This window comes from Marmota flaviventris, chromosome 2, assembly GCF_047511675.1.
Source record: "Marmota flaviventris isolate mMarFla1 chromosome 2, mMarFla1.hap1, whole genome shotgun sequence".
Taxonomy (NCBI): Eukaryota; Metazoa; Chordata; class Mammalia; order Rodentia; family Sciuridae; genus Marmota; species Marmota flaviventris.
Window position 1 is genome coordinate 163,930,963 of NC_092499.1, and position 27,786 is coordinate 163,958,748.

A 27,786-nucleotide genomic window follows, 5' to 3' on the forward strand; every position below is an offset into this window, starting at 1 on the left:
TTCAAATCCCTTCAGTGACTAAATCCTGTTAATCCCATCTTCTAAGTGTCTTGGGAGCTTATCCTTTTACATTAACTGGCAATGCTACCTTATACAGATTTCCATCACCTCCAACTTGGACCACTGTCTATTCACATGCTTTCACACCTTCTACATTCTTTCCCATCAGCCTGTTTTCTGCAAAGTTTCTGCTTTTTAAGAAGAAAATCCCCATCATATCACTCCCTAAATTAAAACTATCATTTTTAGCAATTCAAATCAATCTAGTTTCCATTGCTTACACACCAGCTTTGTCTACACTGCTTCCCCTTGACCCTGAAGCTCTAGCAGCAGCAAATGAGTGGTAGAGTTTTGTGGGTTTTTTTGTTTGTTTGTTTTTTTTTTTTTTTGCATATGTTTTGAATGCCTTTCTCCCTGCTTCACTTTCACTGGCCTGGTGAGTTTTTATTATCTTTATATTTCAAAATAATTTTGAAATTATATTAAAGTTGCATGAATAACACAAAAATCTCCTATACATCCTTTTCTCTGTGCTCTGTTATTCCTTACACATTCATTTCGAGGATCATTCTCTGGTCCTAACACCATCCTGGGAAGCTCATTTCCCCCTTCCTCTGTGATTTGTTATTTTTCTGCTCTGCACTGTAATTGCACTTCCTACATGCTTGTTTCCTACTGTGCTTTGTTTACCTGTCTATCATTTGGCCATGTTACATACTGACATGCAATGCCTTTCCAGGGACTACTACATAGCCTACCTTAACTGGAACCAAGTGCTGAGAGACTGAGTGAAAGCCCACTCCTGTGATCAAGAAAAAAGACAAAAAGCTAGGAGGGTTTTGTTTTTGTTTTTGATTTGGTGTGACTTTTATTTTCTGGGGGGCGATATCTTAAATTGAGTCAATGTTACTAGCTTTTATCTATTCTAAAGGAACAGAGGAAGAAGAAAGAATCTGTCACTCTGTGAAGAGACACTATGACCCCACTCCTAGGTGAGTCTCTTCTAAGCTTGTATAGACACTTGAGAAGAGATAAGTTCAAGAGGAAGGAATGCCTAATGTGCTACATGACAGACTAAGTAGGGGATTGTGCTAAAAGTGTAACATAGGCCTGGCAGGCATGGAAGTAACTGTCAGTCTCTTTTGAAGAAGGCTGTGAATACTTTAAAGAGCTAATAAAGTCCCAGGCAAGGAGGTGAGCAGCCTCATCATCAAGAAGCAATGTGAGGTCCTCAAAGGGGGAAAGAACAAACCTCAAGTGACATTCATCAGCAAAAGGCATATTTAGGGATGTCTCATAGATCTACCCACTATGTTATGGAAAAAAGATTTGGATTAACATGGGAGCGATCCAGGATGCAGAAATTTGCTAGTGAGAAAATGCCCAAGTATTTGCTGATTTTGTCCTCATTGTTGATAAAATTTACTTTGATGCTAAGTAAGGAGCTTTAGGTTTGTACACCTGAGACCCAAGGGTAACTAGTATATTTTCAAAATAAGCTCATCTACACCTACATCAAGTGGAAACCACATTTTAAGTTGGTGACCTCAAAAAGGCAGAAAAAAAGCACCCCAGGAGAGAAACCCAAGGAATATAGAGCAAGTGTCAGGTTCAGCACTCTTAAGTCTTGCTCTAACATATCAATTAGCTGAAACAGCTATCTCATAATGAGGTCCATGGGAATTAAAAAAAAACAAGTTAAAGTAAGAAGTACTTTGGATGAAAGGACAACAAATTCATTGAAATAAATGCATATGATTTTGAGTGTTCATCAAAAATGCAGCAGAGCCACTAGCCTGAGACTGATGCTGGCAACTACGTGAGGAATTTGTCATTCTTCTTATGGTAGATAAGGGTATCATGACTGAGAGGTTACTAATATATAGCAATGAAAATGTTTCAGTCGATTATATCCAAAAAGAAACCAGGCTGCAGTGAATGTTTATTGGGGATTTACTTGCTAAATGTTTTTTGCAGATATGTAAAGCAATTTTCTATTCCGAAAACCCCATTCTTGGTATTGAGTGCAGAAATCTTAATACCACGCAAGTGCTATTCTAAATCACAAAAGAAAACAGGCTTTCCAAAAGAGGTGAAGACAAAATGGTCTTTGGGACAGCTCTGGTGGGTGTGAGTGGGGAAGTCAGGAAAGTTCCAAAGGAAAACAAAGGATCTGAGATGGAACTTGAAAGTGCAAGATTTCGACAGGGTTGTGAGGTGGGGAAGGGTCAGAGAAGCAATGATGAGGAGTTCCAGGAATAGAGCAGCTAACAACTCCCATACTGCAAAGGAATGGAGACAGAAGAAAAGGCTGCAAAACATTGCACAAAGAAAGATCTTTACTTGCTTCAATAAAAAGTTTCAGTTAAGTTGAAGAAACAGCTCAATTTTGCACCATTGAGATTGTAAGTTACTAATGAAAAGCTGTTAATTATAAGTAGATATTTGAACTTGCAGGTGTTGGGTGGTGAAGAGAAGGAAAAGGAAGGTACAAAACATTGAGAGAAGGCAGAGACATTTAAAGGACATGTGTTCATCCTGAAGGAGGGATAGAAGAGAACTCAGAACAATACATAGCAAGGGAGACCTAAGGACAATCAGCAGGAGGAGCATGTATGTTAGGGAACTAGGTCTTAAATGAAACTTGGGCAGAGGGACAAAGGAGCACCACTGTATTTTATTTTTGAATTTTAATTCATGATTAAGAGGACTATGTTCAGTAATAAAAGCAACAAGTATTTCCATTAAATGCCTGAAAATAATAATTACTAACATTAATTTTTCACTGTAAACTTGGCCCCAGGCTCAGCACTTTATATTTAAAATAAAACTTTGAATCATTTTTCTATGGTTATAGTACCAGATGTTCCTGAAGTGATTAGAAAAGTATAAGTATGTCCAAGATCCAAAAACTTGTCAACAACTTGAAAAAAGAAATTGCCATCTGCTGAGGATTCATCCTTGCATTTACCACACTCAAGGTATTTATAGGGACCTTTATGATCCAATATACCTTTATCTGCATTTTTACCTCAGAGAAGTTCTGTGCAGTACACGGACCCTGTGGGTACTTTGTGGCTCATTCAGAGCCACCTCAGAAAATCTGCTCCTTACCAACACTTCCCTGAATCAGACTGCCCTCTATCTCAGCCTGCATTCATTTACCTCAGGAATATCAACCCACTTATTCTATCTTTTGCTCTTCCCATCTCTTGTTATTCTAGTTTTAAGTTGACAGGATATTTAATCCTGGTGGGTAAATAGAAAAGTATCTGCCATTAATGATATATTTACAAAAGAAGGGCGGCTCAATGTGAATTTGAATTATACACTATAATAAATCCTACTCCCTTTACATATATTCAGAATTTCTCTCTGGAGTCTATATGAAGCTCAGTATCCACATTCTGATCATCTAATTACATTCCTTTTGTTTTAGTCTTAAAAACTGAAACCAGGTAATTCTTGTCTTCTTCTTTTTATATATTAAGAAGTAAAATAGTATTTTCTACAATTTCTCACTGTCAGTTAATATTACTTCTTCTATGAGAAAAACAGAGTGTTAAGGCTAACTGAAGATCCTAACCACCATCTAGAAACTTGATTGCTCATGAAAATAAATTTTACTCTCCAAATGACTAATTTATAAATACACCATCATAGCACAATATTTGTATGATGGAAACCATTCTGAACAAGAAGATAAAGTATATCATGACATTGTTATGCAAATGATGATATAAAATATCTAACATTAAGGATGCCATTTCCAAGATCATTAATTTTGTACTAGATTATTTTTCAAATACTCTTATTTTACTTTAAAACCAGGAGTTTCAGGCTGGGATTGTGGCTCAGTGGCAGAGCACATGCCTCCCACATGTGAGGCATTGGGTTCCATCCTCAGCACCACATAAAAATAAATAAATTTAAAAAAATAAAGGTATTGTGTCCATGTACAACTAAAAATTTTTTCAAAAAAAAAAACCCAGGAATTTCCTACAAAATTGAAATTGTTTAAGAAAATTATCTCAGATATAAGATATATAAATATATTAAGAGTGCAAGACCTTTCCAAGCCTAGTTTTGATGTGCCTAATAGCTTATCAAAAATACTTTCTAAATTCTCCTGTTGTGCTTATGACTTGAAAATTACAATGAGCCAGACAAGCAATCTATACAGCAATTAATATAATTAATAACCTACCTCATTTAAAAAAATGACTCAAGTCAGCTCAACAGAAAGCATATAATTAAGTAAGATACAATGAATTAAATATGAGTAAGAAAAAGGAAAAGAAAGGTAAGATGGCAAAAGCAGGTATTTTCATACACAGATATGTTACACGAAATACTGGGACTATAAGTGGGCCTCAGATTTGAGTCTTAGAGTTCTAGAAGCTAACCAAAAGAGAGAAAATATTATGATTTATAGTGTTTTAAAAGTAAAAACTACTCTAATGGTGCTTCTAAGAATGAGAACAACTATTTCTGATATTGAAATCTTAAAGCTATCCTTAGCATTTACGATATTACTAAGAGTAATCCCAATGATGGGATCCACATTACTGAGATTCCAGTTTTCTCCACTCAAGTAAACAACAGCACCCTAAAGCCTAGCTGGAGGTGGGGGCGGAATACCTCCATAGGAGGCAATAAAACTGATGTCCAGAGAAATGGATCCCCCAATGAAATTGCTCAGTCACAAACTGCTTTAGAGCACCTATTATAATATATGGACTAATTATCTTTTAGTCAATTTTTATAAATATTAAGTCCAAGTTCATTATTTGAAATAAACTGAGCATAATCTAATTCAAAAATTTGGATGCAGCTACTTTGTATGGCTAGAGAAAAATAGCACTGCATGCTTTAATGATCAGGCTCAGGGAAGTAATCTGGGGTATGAAGTTGACACTGAACCATCTATGCAGGTTATTTCTGCTTTCCACAGTGAGTACTGAAATTATCCTGAAATAGATAATGTTATAAACACTGAAGTAAGTAACAGTTAATGTTATATATGTCCAGTGGCACAAGTGATCTGCTGGTCAAATAAAAACCAACATAGAGAAAAAGGGGAACTGGAAAATTGAAATTATCTATGCTTTATTTTCTTTTAAATCTGAAACTGGTGAAATATATACAGTCTTTTTAAAAGAGATATATTGGATTCATTTTCTTTAATAAGATGTCCACTAAAGAAATGGCATTGTTGTTCAAATTCATACTTTCCTTCATTATTAAGAATCTCTTGAAATTAAACAAAATTTACTCTTCTATATTCCTAGGAAGATTTCAGAGTATTACAATTTTGAATTTCAAGTTATTTTAATAATTCTTTTTTGCTGTTTTTCAATTTGTGATAGATAAATGAAATATAACAAATTTAGTGTACTGTAGCTGAATGAGATTTTCTTTTAAAATCTGAGCCATATTATTCATATGCTAAATTTCCCTGAATCTTTGTGTTCCTTCTTTATTTCCATTATGATAGGATGATAAAGGAAACCAAACTATAAAACAGAAATTTCCTTTCTTTCAGATATTTAATCCAAAATTGTCACCTTTGTAATGAATTTATAAAACCATACATTATCAAAATTCAAAATTTAAACAATGTCTTTTGGCCTCATGAATTTGTTAGAAAGGCTTTTAAAAAGTTGGTAACATGGTAATATGTTTCAAAATGTTGGTAACATGCTAATGCCTCATTCAATTGAGATTGGGGAAATAGATCAGTCACTAAACATAAAGGTGCTTGAGAAGTTTCTTAGTTAGAGTTGAAATTTATTTGTTTTAATATTTGTGCTAGCCTAGCATGTGTCAAACAAATTAGGAATGCTAGGATTATAATTAATAACCAGGACAGATAAAGGTTCCTATTATAATAAAGCCCATAACCTAGTGGGAAATTTGAAACCTTTATTTTTAAATACAGAAAAAATTAAATGCAATGAAGATGGTAAACAGCCTCTGAGAGAAGAAAATGATAGGATGTTGACATCATACTAGAGGTTAGTTAAGGCCACTCTAAAAAATGTGTATGCTAGAGATCAGACCAGATGGAGAATAAAGGGGAACAGAAAGCAAAACCTACTATAAGATGGATGCATTATAGGAACTGAGGAAAGCTATAGTGGTGGGAGTTTAGTAACCAATGGAGAGAGGGGCAGGAAATAACCCTCTGGTCACTGGAAAGGCCAAATCATGCAGGTCCATAAAAGTTTTAGTAAGATTCAGAATTTTACTCTAAAGAAATGGAACAAATACATCACATGATTACAAGAGAGTAGTAAGGATGAGAACATTGCATTTAGAAAACAATGAAGTAATGAAATTAAGTGTTCCTTAATGACTCATGATGCTGATAAGTCTAAAGAGATCCTTTTTATAAAATACAGCAATCTAGGTCAAACAAAAACCAACTAAAGTGATTATAATGTGTAATGTTTTATTTCAAATATGGATAATCAAGTTGTCTGAAGCTATTCCTACTGATGATTATTTCCTCTGCATTTCATACATGCTAACCCACATGCTTCTAAGATTCTTGGAACTACCTTTTCCCCCAAAGAAAATATATGGAATACAAAGGATAAATACTCCATTCATACCATTAACAGTTTGAAATTAGTCAGATTTATTTACTTTAGCAATAATATCCTGTGAGCACATCTTGTATTAACTTTTGACCCTATAGAAAGCAAGCTAAGTAATAACCTCAACAACTAAGAACTTTTACCCAGTAGATAAGACTACATAGTCACTGAATTTACTAGATTTTTATTCATCAAAATTGTCTGTAGCCAGTACATATGCCCTTGGGCTGCAATTCTCAGGTCATGTTACTACTAACTGAAGACAGATAGATAGGAATAAATAAGTATTTGTCTCTGACTTAAACACCATATACAGCATTCTGTAGTACAGGAGACCAAAAATGTGCCCATCCAAAGTGCCTCAGAGAAGGAATCATCAGAATGTGGCGAAGGTGACCTCATCAGAAATGGCCCAAATGGGAGTGGTGAGAACATGGTTGAAGTGACCTCATCTAAAATGGCTCAGAGCTGGAGGGTGACAATATGGCTGAGGTAACCTAATCTGAAATAGCACATGGCCCAATGAGAAAGCCAAGAGAAAAGAATGAACTCTCCAAATCCAATGGTATTTTTCCTTTAACACACCTCACTGTGGTTTCTTTATATACCCTAATTTCAAAGGATGATTTCACATACAGATGAATCCTAGAGTTGTCACCTCACCAAAGCAGAAACTGTACTTTGGTGCTTCAATTGCTGAACAATTCTGAGCTGAAAAGAAGTAGCCCAGGATCCCCTTAGAACAAAGCTGACACTGCTTTTTCTTGTTATTAGCCATTTTTAAGGTCATGAAACTGACCATAATATTCATAAAAGCTGACCTTAAAAATATCTACATGACACATTTATCTGCAAGAAACAAAAAATAAAACCCTGTAAATTTCATCAAGTCAAGTATTTGAATCAACAAAAATTAGATCTTGAACTTTATGGTAGTTTACCATATTCTTGGCATTCCTCAAAAAAAAAATCAGTTTACAAAAAAAAAAAAAAAAAAGTCTCTCATGTAGGAGATCATATATCCTAAATGGAAGACAGTTGATTTCAAATACACAATAAGACAAAGAAAATACATTTCACAATATTTTCTATATGGATCAGAAGTGCTTAGGGAACATTTTAGGACCCCAAGTCTTTAATTCATGGTGTTATGTGACATTTTTCAATTTGCAGCCCTAAGCATAGCTTTAACAAATACCAGAAGAAAAGAAACACTCTATACCCACTAGACTTTCAATATCCTGCTGTCTACATTTCCCAAATGAAAGCAACTGAATATAAGAAACTACTAATTGACAACAACCACTAATTGACACGCATATAACTACCACATAATCCATTTACTATTTTAATAATCCTTTCACCACAATTAATATCACAGAGGCTGAGATCTGAGACTAAATTAGAAGCATACTGCTCTGGCTTCTCTCCCATGAAATTAAGAAAAAATGTTCAGAATATGATAGATTAGAGTAGATGTTTTCAAAGAAATAATTGCATTTATGCAAAATGACTTCAATTTCTTAAGTTAGAGATGTCCATTGTCTCAATGGCCATTGTATTTGCCAGGGGAACCATATTATCTTTATATTTGTTGAATTAGTGCAGGATCACAAAAAGTACAACATGATAACTAGAAATGTAGAAAACATGTATTGAATATTGATAACTTCCTGTTGGTGGCTAACCATTATGGAAATATTGCATTTTCATTCAAAATAGTCTGTGATTTCCACTTGCCTCTCCATTCTGTTTTTATTATTATTATCTTATGTTAACAAGAAGCCAGAGACTAAAAACTGATTTATTTTTGCTACTTGCCTTCTACTACAAAATCACCACTTTCAGTTTGGGAAGTAAAAAAGTAGATTTAAATATTAGTACACACAAGCGCACCCATACACTTTCATGCACATTTGTAATTACTCAAGTCCTCAAATTGCTTAGCACTGCCAAATGTGATCTCTGTTGATTAAGGCAGGATTGTACAGGACTGTCTTCTAGGATATGCTTATTTTCACTTTTAACTAAAACTCTCTACCTTATTTAAAAAACTGCATGCTGTTAAGTTCCTTTAGAAAAACACTACCAAGGGCTAGGATGTAGCTCAATTGGTAGAGTGCCTGCCTGGCATGTGCATGGCCCTGGGTTTAATTCCCAGCACCACAAAAACAAACAGGCTAATAAAAAAAAAATACCAATACTATAAATATGAGGTAAAGCAAAATAATGTAAAGTACAAATGAAGTTTTCTTTTATCTCTATGGCTTACTTTAAAAATTAATATTTTACCTATTTCTGTATATTTTCTTATGTTTTTTATTAATTTTTTAAATTTATATATGACAGTGGAATGCATTACTATTCTTATTACACATATAGAGCACATTTTTTCATATCTCTGGTTGTATACAAAGTATATTCATACCAATTCGTGTCTTCATACATGTACTTTGGATAGTGATGACCATCACATTCCACCATCATTTTTAACCCTGTACCCGCTCCCTTCCCCTCCCACCTCTCTGCCCTATCTATGGTTCGTCTATTCCTCCCATGCTCCCCCTCCCTACCAAACTATGAACCAGCCTCCTTACATCAGAGAAAACATTTGGCATTTGGTTTATTGGGATTGGCTAACTTCACTTAGCATTATCACCTCCAATCCATTCATTTACCTACAAATGCCATGATTTTTTCTCCTTTATTGCCAAATAATATTCCATTGTATATAAATGTCAACTTTTTTTTATCCATTCATCTACTCAAGAGCATCTAGTTTGGTTGCACAAATTTAGTTATTGTGAATTGTGCTGCTAGAAACATTGATGTGGCTGTGTCCCTATAGTATGCTGTTTTTAAGTCCTTTGGGTATAGACTGAGGAGAGGGATAGCTAGGTCAAATAGTGGTTCCATTCCCAATTTTCCAAGGAATCTTTATACTGCTTTCCATATTGGCTGTACCAATCTTCAGTCCTACCAGCAGTGTATGAGTATACCTTTTCCCCCACATCCTTGCCAACACTTATTGTTGTTTGTCTTCATAACAGCTGCCATTCTTACTGGAGTGAGATGAAATCTTCGAGTAGTTTTGGTTTGCATTTCTCTAATTGCTAGTGATGATGAACATTTTTTCATAAATTTGTTGATTGATTGATTGTATATCATTTTCTGAGAAGTATCTGTTCAGTTCCTTGGCCCATTTATTGATTGGGTTATTTGTTTGTTTGTTTGTTTTGGTTTTTAGCTTTTTGAGTTCTTTATATACCCTAAAAATTAGTGTTCTATCTGATTGTATGAGGGGTAAAAATTTGCTCCCAGGATGTAGGTTCTCTATTCACCTCACAGATTGTTTCTTTTGCTGAGAAGAAACTTTTTAGCTTAAAAACATCCCATTTATTGATTTTTTACTTTAATTCTTATGCTGTAGGAGTCTTATTAAGGAAGTTGGGGCCTAATCCATACAATGAAAATTAGGTCCTACTTTTTCTTCTATTAGACACAGGGTCTCTGATTTAATTCCTAGGTCCTTGATCCATCTTGAGTTGAGTTTTGTGCATTGTGAGAGATAGGGGCTTAATTTTATTTTGTTGCATATGGATTTCCAGTTTTCCCAGCACCATTTGTTGAAGAGGCTATCTTTTCTCCAATGCATGTTTTTGGTGCCTTTGTTTAATATAAGATAATTTAATTTTGTGGGTTAATCTCTGTGTCCTCTATTCTGTACCATTGATCTACCAGTCTGTTTTGGTGCCAATATCACGCTGTTTTTGTTACTATTGCTCTGTAGTATAGTTTAAGGTCTGGTATGGTGATACCACCTGCTTCACTTTTCTTTCTAAGGATTGCTTTTGCTATTCAGGATCTCTTATTTTTCCAAAAAAATTTCATGACTGCTTAATATTTTATGAAAAATGACAATATTCAAATAAACAACAGGTTTAACTAATTTTGAAAAGTGAAAACGCTTCATAATTTTATGCTTATTTCCAAATCAATTTTTCTTCCTTAAACTTTGATAAAAATTAAAGTATATAAGTCACCATTTTAATGATTTTTAAGAGTGCAGTTTAGTAGTCTCATGTGTGCTCGTGTTGTTTGAACAGGTCTCCAGAAGGTTTGTATCTTGCAAATCTGCAACTATCCACCCAAACCACTCTTCTTTCCCCCCACTCCCCAGTCACTGAAAGCTGCCACTCTTCTGTTTCCATGAATGTGACCACTCTGATACCTTATATAAGTAGAATTATATAGTAGTTGTCTTTTTGTGACAGGCTTGCTCAAGTTAGCTTGATGTCCCCAAGTTTCACCCATGTTGAAGCATGTTATATAATCTCCTTCCTTTTGAAAACTGAACAATATTTAATTTTATGTATAACACATTATGTTCATCCATTTATCCATCAAGGGAAACCTAGGTTGTTGTTTTCACTTCTTGGCTATTGTGAATAAGACTTCTATTTATTAATGTGGGATGAGAAATTTCTTATTTTGAAAATTGTATTTCAATTGAAATTTATGTCTCAATAATAAAATGTATCCCAAGATACCATTCTATTTTAAAATTAACATTTACTCATCATAAATAATGATTAAAATCTATTTATATACATCTATATAATAGTAAATAAAATATTCTCATATTACTACAATGAAATTATTATTTGAGAAAGAAACAATTTAGAATTCATGTTTTTATTGAAGTTATCTAAATTACATATTTAGTTACAGATGCTTATTTTTAACCAATTGAAAATCTGTTGTAGTGCTCTAATAATTTTTCATATATTTGTGGGGTTTTCTTTGAAGTTCAGGGAATCACCATATACAAGGTTAATTTTTATGCTTGTTTATAGTTACAATATAATTTTCTAGGTTTTTAAGGATATTCACCTGAAGGTAGGTTCCTTTCTTTGTCTCCTCTCTTTTCCTCCCCATTCTTTTTTTTCTTTTCCTTTCTAAATCTTTTAGATCATTCAGCAATATATTCATATCAAACCAACCCCACTGAGAAAGTATGAGTGCGATGTCCAGGCAGCTCTTTCTCAAGCCCTGAAGGCAAATACAAGCAGGTGGGAGGGGCTGGATACATTTTTTACTACAAGGTATATTATACATGAATATAGAAATGGGAGCATTTTGAATTTCTAAGTGGCATAGGCTACAGAACAATTTCCCCCCAGGTAAAAAGCAGCCCTGAGAAAACACTGAAATAGCAACTGTGCCATCATGTCAAGAGTTATTCTTAGACCAAACAAAAAGAGAAAGATAACAAATGAAATCACAAGCAATGTGATAGGTAAAATAGCTGCTAGATTGAAGGCTATAAAACTCTAAAATTTTATTTATTAGATAGCTAATATAAATATACAGTTCATATTCTCCAATCGTCTGTCTACACTTCTGGTTTCTAGGAATGTATCTAGCTTGTAACGAATATTTACTAAACCCCTACTAAATGCCAAGTGCTACACTAGAAATAAGATGTAGTAGGTCATTCATAGTCCCTTTCTTGGTAGAGATTAGTGAGGAAGACAACCATTTAACAAGGAATTCTCCAAGTAGTTAGGTACTTAAAACTGTGACAGATAATAAAAGGAATTAAAAACAGCAATAAAATATACTATGAGTGGGTTGGGATTGTGGCTCAGTGGTAGAGCATTTGCCTAGCATGTGTGAGGCACTGGGTTCAATCCTCTGCACCACCTAAAAATAAATAAACAAACAAATAAAATAGCAGTGTTGTGTCCCCTCTACAACTAAAAAATTTTTTAGAAAAGTATGCTGAGAGTGTGCTTCTCAGTTGCTCTACATAGTCATGGGCATGTAGGGCAGGGACACTGACTATTTCTAATGGCCATTCCTGCCTCTTGCCAAGGTCTACTCCATGCATCAAACCAAGGGCAGTTCTCAGATGTTAGGATTTCTAAAGTTAATTAAATTCAAACTGGTATTAGCTAATTTGGAAACTTCATGAACAATTGATTGAAGTTTAACATAAAACTAGACAAGCTTCTTAAGAATATAATATACAACAAAGTTGAAAACGGAATAAAAAAATTAATTGGTTTTAAAATGAGAAAATAAAAAAATATATATACTATAAACACTTGAAGAGTCCATTCTTATAAGCAACAAAATATTGAAGTTAATATATTGTTATTTTTAAATAACAACTTACTAAGTCTCTTGTGTCCTACTTGATTTTAATAGTCAAATGTATGCATTTAAGGTGACCACCCTACAAAGAAATATGATAATTTCTGTATATCAGCAGCTTGTAACAGATTTACCAAACACCTACTGAGTGTCAAGTGCTGTACTAGGCACTGGATGCAGTGGTTCATTCATAGGTCCTGTCTTGGTAGAGATTTATTACTGGGGAAGACAACCATTTAACAAAGAGATTCACAACTAGTACTTCAAATTGTAACATGTGGTTAAAGTAGTAAAAAGCTACAGTAAAATATAGTATGAGTGTAAGTTTCTATCGCAGAGCCTGGCCCAGTCTGGATATGGCAGAAGTTCAGGAAAGGTCACCTTGAGCCACATTGAGGGCCCACTTATGAGAATTTCAAATATTTGGTATTCCTGGTTCAAAATCTCATTTCTAAGGTAACAATGGTTTTTCTAGAAAATCATCTGTCTTCTTCCAAGGAAACATTTGCTTTCCTTCCTCCTGAGACAATTCTCTGGGATCATTCCTGGTAAAGTTAGATCCAAGATGGCTAAGTTGTTCTGACTGTGATGAACTGGTATTGCTAGTAGGTACAGGGGATTCTTCTATTAACTTCCCTTCTACTGCCAGTTTTTCTGTTCCATTGAACCCCCAAACTCTTTCTTCTGTTTCTCAAAATATATCCCATTATACCAACAGAGATAGGAGTAGGTGCTGACCAAGGCTGCCTAAGGACTCTGCTACACCTTCCCTAGTCACTCCCTTGATGTTCTTCCCACCTCTGTATGAGTCTCAGGGGCAGAAAAATGAATGGCTGAAAAATTGAGTTATTTCTTATGAAGGCTTGTATCAAATTAAATTCTTGGCCAAACCAAGCAAATTTTTTATAGGTGAACTTGAACCTACATCCAACTTTAAAATTAAAAAGAGAAAGTGAAAGGTGCAAACATTTTAAACTTGATGTAGTTTTAGGTCTTCACCCACTCACAAAGTTCTCACCTTTTCTCTCTACTCCTCATCCTAATCTCTCACCACCCTCTCATGACTCAAAAACAATTCACACTTTTAATTCTCCTCAGCCTCTATCTAGATACTTAAACACTATTATACAACTCGCTTGTCCCTCAGTACTTCTGTCCCCAACTCTAGATCCACACAGTGAGAGTCATAGCTGATGGATGATGGCTGGCCACATTCTCACTTCACCTTCATTTAGATAGGAGGGATGAAGACAGGAGGACAGGCCTGCATTTATGTTGGAGCAGCTGGATAGAAGCCTTAGCACTGGGTACACAATGGGTTCAGTCAACCTCTGCAAGTTTTTCTGGGAACACACCCAACAACTGTAGTTCCCCCCCCCCACACCAACTGCAAAGTACCTTCTAAGTTCCAAATAACCAACCCACAAATGACGTTTTGGAACAGACTCATTTGTAAGATGAGGGACTGCAATTAGAATGAAACAATGTAGATTGGAATGAAAATTCAATTGAATTAACCAAAAAGCAGAAAGATGAAAGGCTACTCTGCAAAGCCAAGTAATTCCTAGGAAAAGACATCATTAACCAGCAAATTATACCCTTTTTCAAACCCACACTAACTCTTTCAGGACAAGGGTGGCAGTACATTGATGCCTCAGTAGTTTAAAAAGTATTCCTAAAAGGCCTCAAACTATTTTTAACATTAGGGAAATCTAATTCATTATTTTGCAGCTACCTGTCAAATTACTAAGTATTAATGTAGCAGAATAAAATATAGAAGGGCAACATAGTTCCTATCAGATCCTTTCACTTTACAGACGGTATAGAAAGAAAGACAGGCACACATCCCTTTCCCAGTGCAAACATCATGGTTCAAAAAATGTAAGTTCTTCAACCTTAGACATTGTAAAATTGACTTATTCTCTCCTTTTGAGTTCAAACTATTTTACAAAGAAAAGTAAACCTTTTAAATGGTGGAAATTTATTTTAATAGCAAGTTTTATTAATCCCGTTTTCAATTTACAGTCTTATATGTCAGCTTTCATTATTATTATTCTGCAAACATAAGCAGACACAGCAGAAGACAAATGGAAGAGTTGCTTAGGCACCATGTAAAGGCAAACTCCAGAGCAAAGCAGCTCGACAGCCTGAACAGTTATTTCAGCTGAGTATGTGGTGAAGGGGACAAAGTCATTGTTTCCATACCCAAGGGAGTCTATTAACTTTGCTGTGTTCCATGGACATAAATATCTTCCTAATATGAAAGGAGAAGCAACAATGCTATCATCCCAGAGCTGTAAAAGTCCTTGGGGATCATCATCTAAGGCATCTTCAAACTGCGATCCTTCAGATCCATAGATATTAGCACATAACTCTCTGAAAGACTAGGGGACAGCTCCATATTTCTAATTTTTTCAGAAAATTTTTTAGTAATAAGTTTTCATCAGAAGCCAATGGATCATTGGTTTCCTTTTGGTAAAGCTCTGATTTCAACCATCTAACTCAAGAGTCCCAGTGAGATAACACAGCTCCCACATAATTCAGTAGTATATATACAACAAGGCAGACCCTAACTGGAGTAAAATAGTTTGGTACATACAATGAGAGATATTTATCAAGCACCTTCAAGAATTAGCAGAAGTCCCCTAAATTTTGTACAAAACTGTACTTCAGTACTTCTGTCCCCAATTCTGGATCCACACAGTGAGTCATCGATGATGAATGATGTACAAAAGAGGTCCCCTGAATTTTGTACATTAACTCATGAAAGTGTCATAATAAGTCTATGAAGAGGTACAATTATTGTCATCTGTAATATAAATGAGGAAACAGGGCCCTGTTTAATGAAGTAAGAAGTATAAAGCCAGAGTAAAGCCAGAACTTGATGGCGGCAAGTCTATATCTACAACTCAGTTTTAACCATTATGATCTATCACTTCCCTAAACAGGTTAGAAAACTTAGGGAAATGTTCTCAGACACCCTCGGTTCTTATACAACTTCCTCTGTAAAAAATCTTTTATCCAAAATGCTCCATTAAAATGTGTGAGGTGGGCTGGGGATGTGGCTCAAGCAGTAACGTGCTTGCCTGGCATGCGTGGGGCGCTAGGTTCAATCCTCAGCATCACATAAAAAAAAAAAATAAAATAAAGATGTTTTGTCCACTGAAAACTGAAAAATAAATATTAAAAAATTCTCTCTCTCTCTATCTCTTCTCTCTCTCTCTTTTTAAAAAAATGTGTGAGTTGGTTGCCTAGATAACCCCAATTCTCCACATACACATAGGCCTCTAAAAATATAGATGGTATTTAGCAATAAGTATATTCTGTTTTTCACTCAGAAGTTATTTAAATGGTTTAAAGCTTTTACGGAAATACTACCAACTTAATTATTTTCACTGGGTATGTTCCAGAGGATAAGGATAAAAAATTCAGGGTGAACAGTACATCTCAAGATACTTCACTTTTAGTTTCAGGATGCTCAGGAAGTCGCTGCTCCAATTTTTAGAACATTCTTCTGAAAATTATAGGCTACAAATATCCAAAAGAAATCTCATGTAGGATGTGAAAGTGCTACCTGCTTACCATTACTGAAGGAACAGTCATTTCTAAAAAGTACCCTATTGTCGGAGAAAGTAAATACATTGTATTGGTGATCTTTTGCTGAGGAGTCATTCATTCCAAAACTTAGAGACTTAGAAAAAACAATATCTAATACTTCTTTTTATTTTTGTGGGTTTGGTAAGTGGTTCTTCCAACTGGCCCAAGTAGGTTGGAGCTGGATGATCTGGGATGGCATCATCCACCTTGGAGGGGCCTTTCCTAGGGCCTCTCTGCAAGATATCTTGTCCTTTATGAGAGTAACCCAGGCTTCTTCAGACTATGAAATTAGGATGTCAGCCACAAGGAACATCAAGTCCAACCAAAAAAACAAAATTAAACTTTTATTTGAGCCACTTTTGATATTGCCCCACTAGCAAAAGCACATGACATGATCGACTTCAGAGCCAGTAGAGGATGGGCATATTCAGTGTCTGAAAATAGATGTGATTTATGATGTTCATTTAATAACAACCCACATATGTTAGTTTTTTTTAATAGAGAGATAAATATTTGAAAAATGCTAACAAGTTAAATGTAAAGTATTGTCACCCACAAAAGTGATGATTGTGTGAGAGAATACATATGTTAATTAGATTTAGTCATTTTATAATATACAGATTTCAAAAACAATGTGTGCATAATACATATGATTTTATCTGTTGGTTTTTAAAAGATAAGAGCTAAATGGACTTTACTTGAAAATATAGCTTCTATGATTTTACTACTTTTGTTCAAAAATGAAATATCTACTTATGTCTACATAGCTCATTGCATATATGTGCCTTACTTTATATCTTAAATATGTCTGTATCAGATTATTATGGCTGCTTATAAGAAAATTTTCAGTTAGTCACTTAAACACTATACAAATTTATTCTCATGGTTCTGAGGTTGATGTCCAAAATCTGTTTCATTGGCCCAAAGTCAAGATCTGGCAGGTTTGGGTCTTTCTGAAGGCCCCAAAGAATCTGTTTCTTAGCCTTCTTCAGCTTCTAATGGCTACATATATTTTTTGGCTTGTGGCCTCTTATTCCAACCTCAAGTACATCACTCCAATCTCTGGTCCCATCAGTAACTCTCCCACTTCTCTGACCAACACCACCTATACTGCTTATAAAGAACTGTCATGCCTATATCCAGTTCCACACAGAGAATCCAGAAATATCCCATTGCAAGATCTTAATGCCATCACATTTATGAAGTTTCTTCTGCAATAAAAGGCAGCATTCACAGGCTCTCTGGATTGGGATTAGCTACATATGGAGAAATTATAGTACAATGTTTATTAATTTTCTATTATTGCTGAAACAAATTAACACACTTTTTATCACAGAGTTCCATAGTTCAGAAGTCCAACACAGATATCAATAGGCTAAAAGCAAAGTGTTTGCTGGGGCTCTAAGGAGAAATCCATTTTCTTGTTTATTGTAGCTTCTACAGCCCATCCATATACTTTAAATTTGTGGTCCCCATCCTTCAATTTCAAAGCCAGCAAACTGACACTCTATGGGCTTTTCTTCTGTCATCATATCCCCCCTCTGATCATAGCACAGGAAGGTTCTTTGCTTTTAAGACTCCTGATCTTGGCCCTCCCAAATAATCAAGGATAATCTCCCCATTTTAAAGGACTTTAATCACATCTGTACAATTTCTTTGATATTAAGGTATGGGCATCTTGGAAAGACCATTATTCTTATTATGATGATGTGCTATCAGAAAGCTATATTTAAATAAAGTTTCTAAATGCCAAATGATATGAAACTGCACTAGAGAAATCATCTATGTAAAAAAAAAAATTTTAAAGCCTTCTGAGTCTTATGGTGGCTTTCCTAATATAAATCAAGCCTTAAAAATACATTTATTACTTTAGAAATTTAAGGTACAGGTTTAATATTTTAGAACATTCCCCCCTCCCCAGTATTTTGTTTAGAATTAGTATCCAGGGGTATGAAACTTAGTATTTGAAAACAATATATCTAGACTGTGGTACAGATTCAAGGATTTTTAATCCTTAAAAATGTGAATACTCCAGCTGAATTGAATAGAACATACCTTATTTTACATCTCCTGACATGTGTCTATCTAAAAACGGTGAATAACCAAGCTAAGTCTGACTCACTGCATTCTAGACTTCCATAAATATCTGCTTTCTAACTATGCTACACTTTGGATCTTAAATGTTACCCAATGGCCCATGTGGTAAAATGGTGGTGCCCAGGGTAAAACTACTATAGGTGGTAGAAACTTTAGGGCCTGACAGGGAAGTCTTTAGGTCCTTGGGAGCATGCAATTGAAGAGGACTTCATGGCTCTAGTCTCTTCCTCTCTTATTTTTTGCATTCTGGATGTGAGGTGAGCAGTTTTGCTCTGCCATGTGTTTCCACCATGATGTGCTACCTTGCCACAGGCCTAAAATAATGGGACCAATTGATTAAAGATAGTAACCCAAAATTATGAGCAAAAATAAAACTTTTCTCTTCATAAGTTTTATTGTATCACATATTTTGTTGAAGGGGCAGAAAGCTGACTCACATAACACACCACCTTCAGGAAATGACCACATGTGACCATGATTCTAAATTTCTGCAGTTTTTGAAGCCATTAACAATTTTCTCAGCAGTCATCTCTGTTTCTCAGGAGATCATTTTCAAGAATTGCCTCCTTATTTCTCAACCTACTGAAGTGGTTTCTTATATGATTCACGCTCTGTATATAAACAAGTAGAAATTACCTAGCAACAACTTTAATTCAATATTGGCTCTGATAAAAATTCTTCTAAAAACTGTTGTGCAAAAGGACCTAAATTCTTTATTTACAGTTTTAGATACATCCTTCTCTTGTTCACCAAGAACAAAATTTAAATAAGGTTTTGGAGTAGAGACTACAGTGAATAAATGACATTTCTATGTATGTTTTTCAATAATCTTGTCAAAAACTTCTATGTATTCTGTTGTTTTGTTTTTTGAGTCCTGATATATTGCCCAGAGTAGGCTCAATCTTCCCACCTCAGCCTTCCAGGTAGCTGGGACCACATGCATATGCCATCACACCCTTCTTGTTATATTCTTAAACTCATTTTTGCTCTTCAGGATGGTAAAGATGTATGGTACACTGTGCCTTTGTGAAAGTACACAAAGAAACATGTGAGAGAGTAGTAATAACTCTTGAAAGCACTTAGAACACTTCTTTTTTAAAACTATTCTTTCAAAAAACTGCTTTATTTTTCCTGATTTTTAAAAGTTCAGGGAGCCCATTTCTTAAAACTAAATTTATGACCTCTTGGAACTGGACTCATATACTGCATTCTTGATAAGAAACTGCTGCCATGCCAAACAATTCCTTTATAAGCGTAATTCTTAGACTAAGCATTAAAAATAGGATGCTATATTTATTTGTCAAAACTTATTACAGGTAATTTTATAATTCATACATTTTTTCATTAAGCAATTGCCCTTTTTCTTTTTATATATGGATTGTCAAGAGTAAAATAAAATTATCAAATAGATAAATCCATACTGTATACAGAAACATTTTAGAGGATAACCAGTGAGGTAATAACATCAATATTATCTTCTTAGTTGTTAACATAATTAAAAATATTACACTCTCAGAAGTAGAAGTAATATTTAAAATGTTTGGGTGAACATGATACATGATCTAAAATAAAAATAGCACTACAAATTGTAAATTGTAAATGTGCTACAATATTACACATACTATATATATGAATATTGACAACTTATTCAAATTCTGACTATTTCTCACTTTAAAATTAATAAAAGCTGGATTTCATTTTGTTAATGATGATAATATATACATGACTAAAAATGAACACTGTCCATTTCATGGTGAAGATTTGACATGAATAAGTCAAATTAATTATTTTTGAATGATTTGCTTTTTTCTTGTTGAAATTCATTACATTATTAAGAGGCCTAGTCTCTCCTGATAATGGACCAAGGTGAGCCTTCTGTCAGAGTGCACAAAGGAGCTGAAACAGGACTCACAATAGCGCACACAGCCCAGTATGCTAATCCTTAACAAAGAAGCAGGGCCTACAAAGGGCCAAGATGGCAGAAAAATCTCAAAAGAGTGCTGCACTTCAGTAACAAGATTTTCCACGAGCTCATTAATATTTACCAAAGCCAACAGAGCTTTTTTTTTTCTTTCTTTTAGCCACAAATGCCTCCTTAAAATTATTCCTATATTGAGACAGCATTAGAAAAATAAACTATGCATATAAAAGAAGCCCCAAATGAAAGACAAGCGGCTTTTAAGATAAGTCTGCTTTCAATGTGAGCATCTGCACCCAGAAGACCATTTACACAAATTAACATATTTTATCTACTGTAAAAAAATGAAATAATTCATATATGCAAGATAGTTTAATTTAAATTACTATCAGCGAATGCTTGAGCATTATTAGCACATCTACAAAAACAGAACTTCTGATAACCAAGGCAAAGATTTGCCACTTATTAAAAAAAAAAAAAAAAAAAAAACCTAGTGGGAAGGATGTTTTCCAACTGCAAGCAATGTTTTCTTGAATGATTTAGCAGACTGATCAAGAAATAAGCAATGGATAGAAAAAGACCTAGAGTTGAGTTTTCGATCTAACACTAGTTTTGTGCAGTATAGTGCTTGGAAAAGGCTCAATCTTTCTGAATCTCAGTTCCCATCTGTAAAATGGGTCATAAGACTTACATTGTGTGGTTTTCAGAACTTTAACAGACTGTGCTCAAAATGCTTAATATAGGACATGGCTACTCAAAGGCTTCAATAAGTGTATATGTTAGAAAAACTTTAGACAATAGAGATAATATAAAACTGACCCATCATCTTACTGTCTTGAGAGAGCATTACCAACTGGAGAATATCTTTTTAGTGTGTTCTGTATATGCTTATATAAGCTTATGGCCATGGCATTCATTTTTTTAATTTTATGAATATAGAATCCTACTGTACATATTATCTTACGTGCTTTCCGTGCTCCCACCCTCAGTTAATAATGTAATATTAATATATCCCTATTGTTTTCATTATTTTAAAATGTTATCCAAACTGCCAATACTATTTCACCATGTGGTTGTAGCACAGTATTTGGGATGCTTCCAATATTTACTCAGTGTAAACAATGCAATGTATATATCTGCCAATAAATATTTGTATACATCCTTAATTATCTTTTAAACTTAAATACTATTAAAACAAACATATCACAAGCAAAAGCATGCACGTATCTTTACTTCCTTCAGCCTAAAAACATGCATTTCTACACATTCCACTTTTCCCTTGTTTCTTTTGGTGGGGTGTGTGTACCTGGGATTGAACTCAGGGCCACTCCACCACTGAGCCACATCCCCAGCACTATTTTGTATTTTATTTAGAGACAGGGTCTCACTGAATTGCTTAGCACCTTGCTTTTGCTGAGGTTAACTTTGAACTCACAATCCTCCTGCCTCAGCTCCCTGAGCTATTGGGATTATAGGTGTGCGCTACTGTGCCTGGTCCTAGTTTCTAATTTTTGAATAGATAATACATTTTCCTTACAATTTGTTTTTATATAAATAAAGATGATAAAAATATTGCTGTACTTTTAGATTTAATGTATGACTATTTAAGTAAATATTGACACATAATTATTTTAAGCCCTTTTCCCCCATAAAGGGTACATAAATTACATGTCAAATTTTGTTTTTTTATGCTTAGTTATTTCTATATCTGTTCTTAAAAATATATCTCATTCTTTTACTTAATAACTAAATATTCCATTATATTTTTGTACTATAATTTCTCATACTTAGAGTTCTTGAAATAAAAGTATGGGGTCAAAGGTAAGAATACTGTTGAGACTAACAATTCATACTGCAAAAATATTTCAAATGCCATGCCAATTTAGAGTTCCAACAACCATGATTGAATGATACTGCATATATCATTAAATTATCAACCTTGTCATTTCTTAATATTGTATTGAATATTATGATTTAAATGTTTTACAAATTTCGTAGGTGAGAAGAGGTATCTCCGTCTTATCCCACTTGCGTATTTTCAATACTCAGTTAAAATTATATTAAAATATTCACATCACGGTTTATACTTATAAGAAATTATCTATTTTTATCCCTCTCTCATATTTCTAATGAAATATTAGGATTCTCCCTTTCATTTTCCAACTGTATGCTCTGTAGTAAGGTTATTCGTAAGTTTTTAGATCGTTATTTCCCTTTTAATTTTGGTGTTTAAAATTATTTGGAGAGGGATTGCATATACTACATCACCTTTATAATTTGCAGAAATAGTAGACTCAAAGATACAGGAAGTAAACTCATCCATTTCTGTGTTTTATGAATGTATGCATGCATTCATTAAAAATGTATCACATATCTACATGTGCCAAGGATTGTTCTAACCATTGATGATAAAGAGGACAGTAAGTTCCAGCCCTCATGACACTTATTTTTTAGAGGGAAAATTTAAGGAGAGGAAAAAGCTAGAGAATAACGGGTAGGATGAGTTTTACTTTGTTTTGTTTTTAGATGCCAGAATCATCTTTATGATTGGAAAGACTCCTTTTTGTATTCTTCATTCTGGTGTTAGACATACATTACCTTAAGTAAAATTTTTGAAGTTATTCTTTTCTAATTCTATATTGCTCCTTGGAAATCTTTGCCTAAACAGCTTTCAGAAAAAGCAATTATGCTTATCCCTCAATTTCAATCTCTGTTCAAAAGATGAAAGTGTAACACTTGGCATGACAGAAATAAATAAAAATTACATTGAGAAAATCAAAGTAGTTTGCAAATAGATCAAAAACATCTATAGCAACTATTATCAGAACTAGAAGTAAAATGGACAACAAATGTGTAGAGTGACAACACAATAAGTTAACTCCCAGCATTTTTATTCACCCTTATTTTGTGACCCATGCAAGTCACAAACTTTCTGTACATGTTTACTCAGATTAAAAAAGTAATAATTCATAGAGTTGTCATAATAAATGAGAAAATCCATGCAAAACACTTAATCGCTTCTCTCAAGTGCTTATTCCAAGTTTTTAGTAAAACAAATATAAAAGGCCGATGCCAAAAAGATTTTAACTATCTCAAGAGTCATTTGTGTGTAGACTTAACATCTTTGGTGTGATTTTCTTTATCCTCCCTGTATACTATAGTTCTTTTCCATCTACTGTTACATTATCATTTTATTACTCTCCTCACCCGTATGTTTTTCTCTGACATTTAAATTATTATTTACTATAAAATATTCTCATTGTACAATTAAGTAACACAGGTTGTCCTGAATATTGGGTGATGAAAAACCCAGGCTGGGTAAGGGCTGCCTGAGGGATATGGCCTAAACCATCTCTTATGTATCCACCTGCTAGCCCCACTAAAGTATCATAGGAATATTACAAAATGCAAATGATGCAATTTGGAGAAATGTTTTCCTTATTGTCATTTGAAAGATTCATTTTATGCCAAGGAAGATAAGCACAATGCATTTGTTAAGCAAATAGAATGTGTCTAAAACCTCCAAGTTCAGAGCAAGAAGAACTACTCAGTCCATGTTCTTTCAAAACAGTGTGTTGAACAGTCTTGTTATAAATATGCAGCAAAGAAAAAAAATGTGCTCACTTTTATAAGAATGTAGACATAAAAATTGCCCCTCAAAGCTTGAGTCATTATGGTATAATACAAACCGAAATTCGATTTCAATTATTCTCAAGTGTGGTTATGCTCTGTCTTTTATTCTTCTATTTGGTGAAATGACAGCCTTGGTAATTGAATATTAATTTCCTCCAAAAAAGCATTCCAAACTCTTCTTCAAAGAGGGAGTTAAGCTTATTAATTCATTCCTTAAGAGGACAAAGTGCGTGACTTGCTGTATACGGAATAAGGACTCCTGGGGGCCAAGAGATTTAATCAAGGATTGAAGGGGAAGCAAAAGTGAAAGAACCAGAAGGCAGAAGAATGTGAGGAGGTCACTCAATTTGGGGGCAGGGGGGAACCTTTCCAGAGCTCAAAGTGAAGTAACAAAGCAAAGCAATCAGAAGTATAAATTTCTCCTGAGATACAGGCTAAAATACTGACTTTTCTTTATAATGCCACTTTAATTTTTGGTACAAATCCAAAGAAAAGGTTTATATTTCACAATAGAGTCAACTTTGCATAAAACTACTTGTGTTACTCTGACTTACACAGCCTTAGGGACACTATGGATTCCCCCCTTCATAAATCTAAAATATCTATCTTCCCAATAAATCCCTTATATTTATTGCTGTTTATCCTAAAACAACAATTTCAGGGTTGGAGTTGTGAAAACATTTGGGGTTGTATTATATCACAGCAAAGTCCAGGGAAGATTAAAAATAATACATAGTACTCAGAAGCTTCCCAAGTAGCACTGCTTACCCCCAAATGCACATGCACTTTATTTTCCCCAAAAGATTTTGCTACATAACAAAATTACAATGTGACTCAGGCATGGTAGATGGAACTGAAGCATAAGAACTCTATGCCCATTAATAATCTTGGCCATAAATATGTGATTTGAAAACATTAGAGTTTTTTTTCTGTGTATTTTATCTATACATTCCATGTTAGAAATTAATTTAGAATTTTTAAAGATATGTAACTCATTTTAAAATAACCCATTATAGGTTAATATAAATGGCATATGGTTTATGAAAAATGTCTTTTCAATAAACAAAAACTCTAGTGAAGAGAAAGACATTGTTTAAATTTTAACAAATACCTTTAATGTCTATTGAGAAGACAGCTGATTTTCATATCTGTCTCCACATTCAATGTTAAGGTATCATGTTTATGAAGCCTCTGGAAAACACCATACATTTATGAGAAAATGAGACTAAAAAGTAATTCCTTAGTAACTTTATGAAAATAATTTTTGGCCTCATGGGTCCCCTGAAAAGAACATGGGGACTCCAGAGATCTGACATGAACACAGTATAGCCATGTTCCTCCCAGGTGCGCTGACAAAAGATATCATATCTTTAAAAGTGCCACTTTCAAAGTCATATTTGTTTTGTTAAATTCATGAATTCTGTGATGATTAGACTTGATCACTGACTATTTTTGCATTTTTATTTTTGGATTTGAGTAAATTTTACAAGGCAATGAATAGAGAATAGCTCTTGGAATTACAGAAGACAATATTTTTGATTCACAATTAACGTGTATGTATGTGAAACTAGCTGGCTTGAATGGTATGCAGTTAATTTATATTCTTTTAACATTTAACCCAGAAACTAAAACATGCAGACTTAATATTTAAAAACAATCCATATTTTTTCCTGAATAGAAAGATCTTTTAGAAAACATTTTTTCTACCCTCTCCTCAGCTTACATGTAACTTTTTCCAATATTTGTTATATCTATTAATAGATGGTATTATTATCATCATTCATAATGCTAAATATTGCATGTCAATTTTTTTAGATACACTACACATTTAGTATTTTTTCTTCACTGTTTTTACTCTTGAAACTTCCAAGACTGTTTATTTTTCCCTTGAAGTCCATTATCCAGAATTTCCTTCATTCATATTATGCTGATAAGAATTTTTCTCAGTTTTTCTTTAAAGTATCTTTATCTCAATTTTGAAAGATAGTTTCACTAGGTTTATAAATCTAGTTTGACAGCAATTATTCACAGTGCTCTAAACATTTTATTGTAATGCTTTCTGTCATTTATTGATGCTGTCAGAGATACCTGTCAGTCTAATGTTTGTTGTTTGTGTAATTAAGCCATCCTTTCTCTTTGGGTTTTTCAGAACTTTATTCTTATTTTCAGGGTTGTATGGGTTGGGGTTCAACATGCCTAGTTATGAATTTCATCCTTCCTTTTTCTGCTTGGAATTGAGTAGTGTTTCTGAATCTAAAGATTTATGACTTTCATCAATTCCGAAAAATTCTCACCCAAAATGGTTTTAAATGTCAGTCTCCCCTTTTTCCTCTATTTTTTTTTTTTTTTGGTTTGAATTCCATTTAGATGTGGACCTGCTCACCATACCCTCCATGTCCCTTAATCTGGCTCCTGTATTTTCCATCTATTTTGCCTCTTAATGTTGAGATTCTTTAAATCAACCAGTTTACCAGTTCTTAATTATTCAACCTATGTAGTTTTAATTTATTATTTAAATTGCTAAACTTCTATTTGATTCTTTCAAGAACTGTTTAATCATTTTGATAGTAAGTAGTATAGATGTGTTCTGTCAATCCATTAGTTGGAGGTGACAAATCCTCCTTACCTTGCATGGGTCCTGGGCTTTGGTTCTTGTTCCCCACTAAAGGACAAGACTTGCCCACATTATAGGAGATCGATGTTCCCTGACACATCCAGATTCCTACTCTGACTTGGTCCTTTGAACTTAAAGGTCTTCTTTATTTTCAAACTGGTTCAATCATATATTTTGTTATTAAAGATACTTAGAATTACAGTCAAATGACTTTTAGTAATATAAATATTTTCAAAATACCTAGTCAATCATATCAGAAATAGAAGTTCTTGGTTTGAACTATATACTTACTATAGCATGCCTATATGGAAAGTCTACTACTAGGACATATTTATTTTGATTTCTAATGATCTGTGGTTTTTATATATAACTTGACACTAATCCTGATTAAAACACTATTCCATTTTCAATGGAAATTCCTAAGGAGACAAAAATTATCAGAAATTCATCTAAACGGCAGTTATAGATACAGTCAAATGACTGAGATAAAATCTAACTTTTGGTGACTTATAAAAAGCTGCAAAAACATTTATCAATTTATCATAATGTTTCTTCTATTGTGTCTTGAATGAAAAGTAATGGTAGCGATTAATTGTACAATTAACTATGTTGCATGTATAACATGTGCAAGGTAACTTGAAGTGAAAGAAACTTACAATAATCCAATTTATTCTCATGTTTACCCTTATTTTCCTACTCTTCTGGGTGGTACTTCAAAATCATGAATAAAACACTTAATTTTAAAAAATAAATATAACTTTAGGGGCTATGGCTCAGCAGTAGAGCACTTGCGTAACACTTGTGGGGCACTGGGTTCGATCCTCAGCACCACATAAAAATAAAAATGGTATTGTGTCCAACTACAACTAAAACAAAATATTTTTTAAAAAATAAATAACATAAATAGAACTTTATAAAACTGAAATAACTGTATTGGTCAAAATCTTGACAGAACTTAGGGTCCACCTCAAAATTATTTCAAAGCTATCTAGATCTCATCTCTGGCTGCATCTCACATGGACATTAATAGTGTAATTATTTATCATATGCTGTAAGCTTTTCTAATGGAATCTTACTGAAGACTTCAACTATTTTAAAACTTTTAACACATAGGAGGATATGTTCTTCAGGAGGTTGTATGCAGTGTTTGAACTTTAACCTTCCGT

At 33.9% G+C, this 27,786-nt stretch overlaps 1 protein-coding gene across 5 annotated transcripts in view; it reads right to left on the reverse strand.

Annotated features, from left to right (window-relative positions):
- Macrod2 (mono-ADP ribosylhydrolase 2) overlaps window positions 1-27,786 on the reverse strand; it is a 1,986,218-nt gene that overhangs the window by 1,260,051 nt on the left and 698,381 nt on the right. The window lies entirely within an intron of this gene.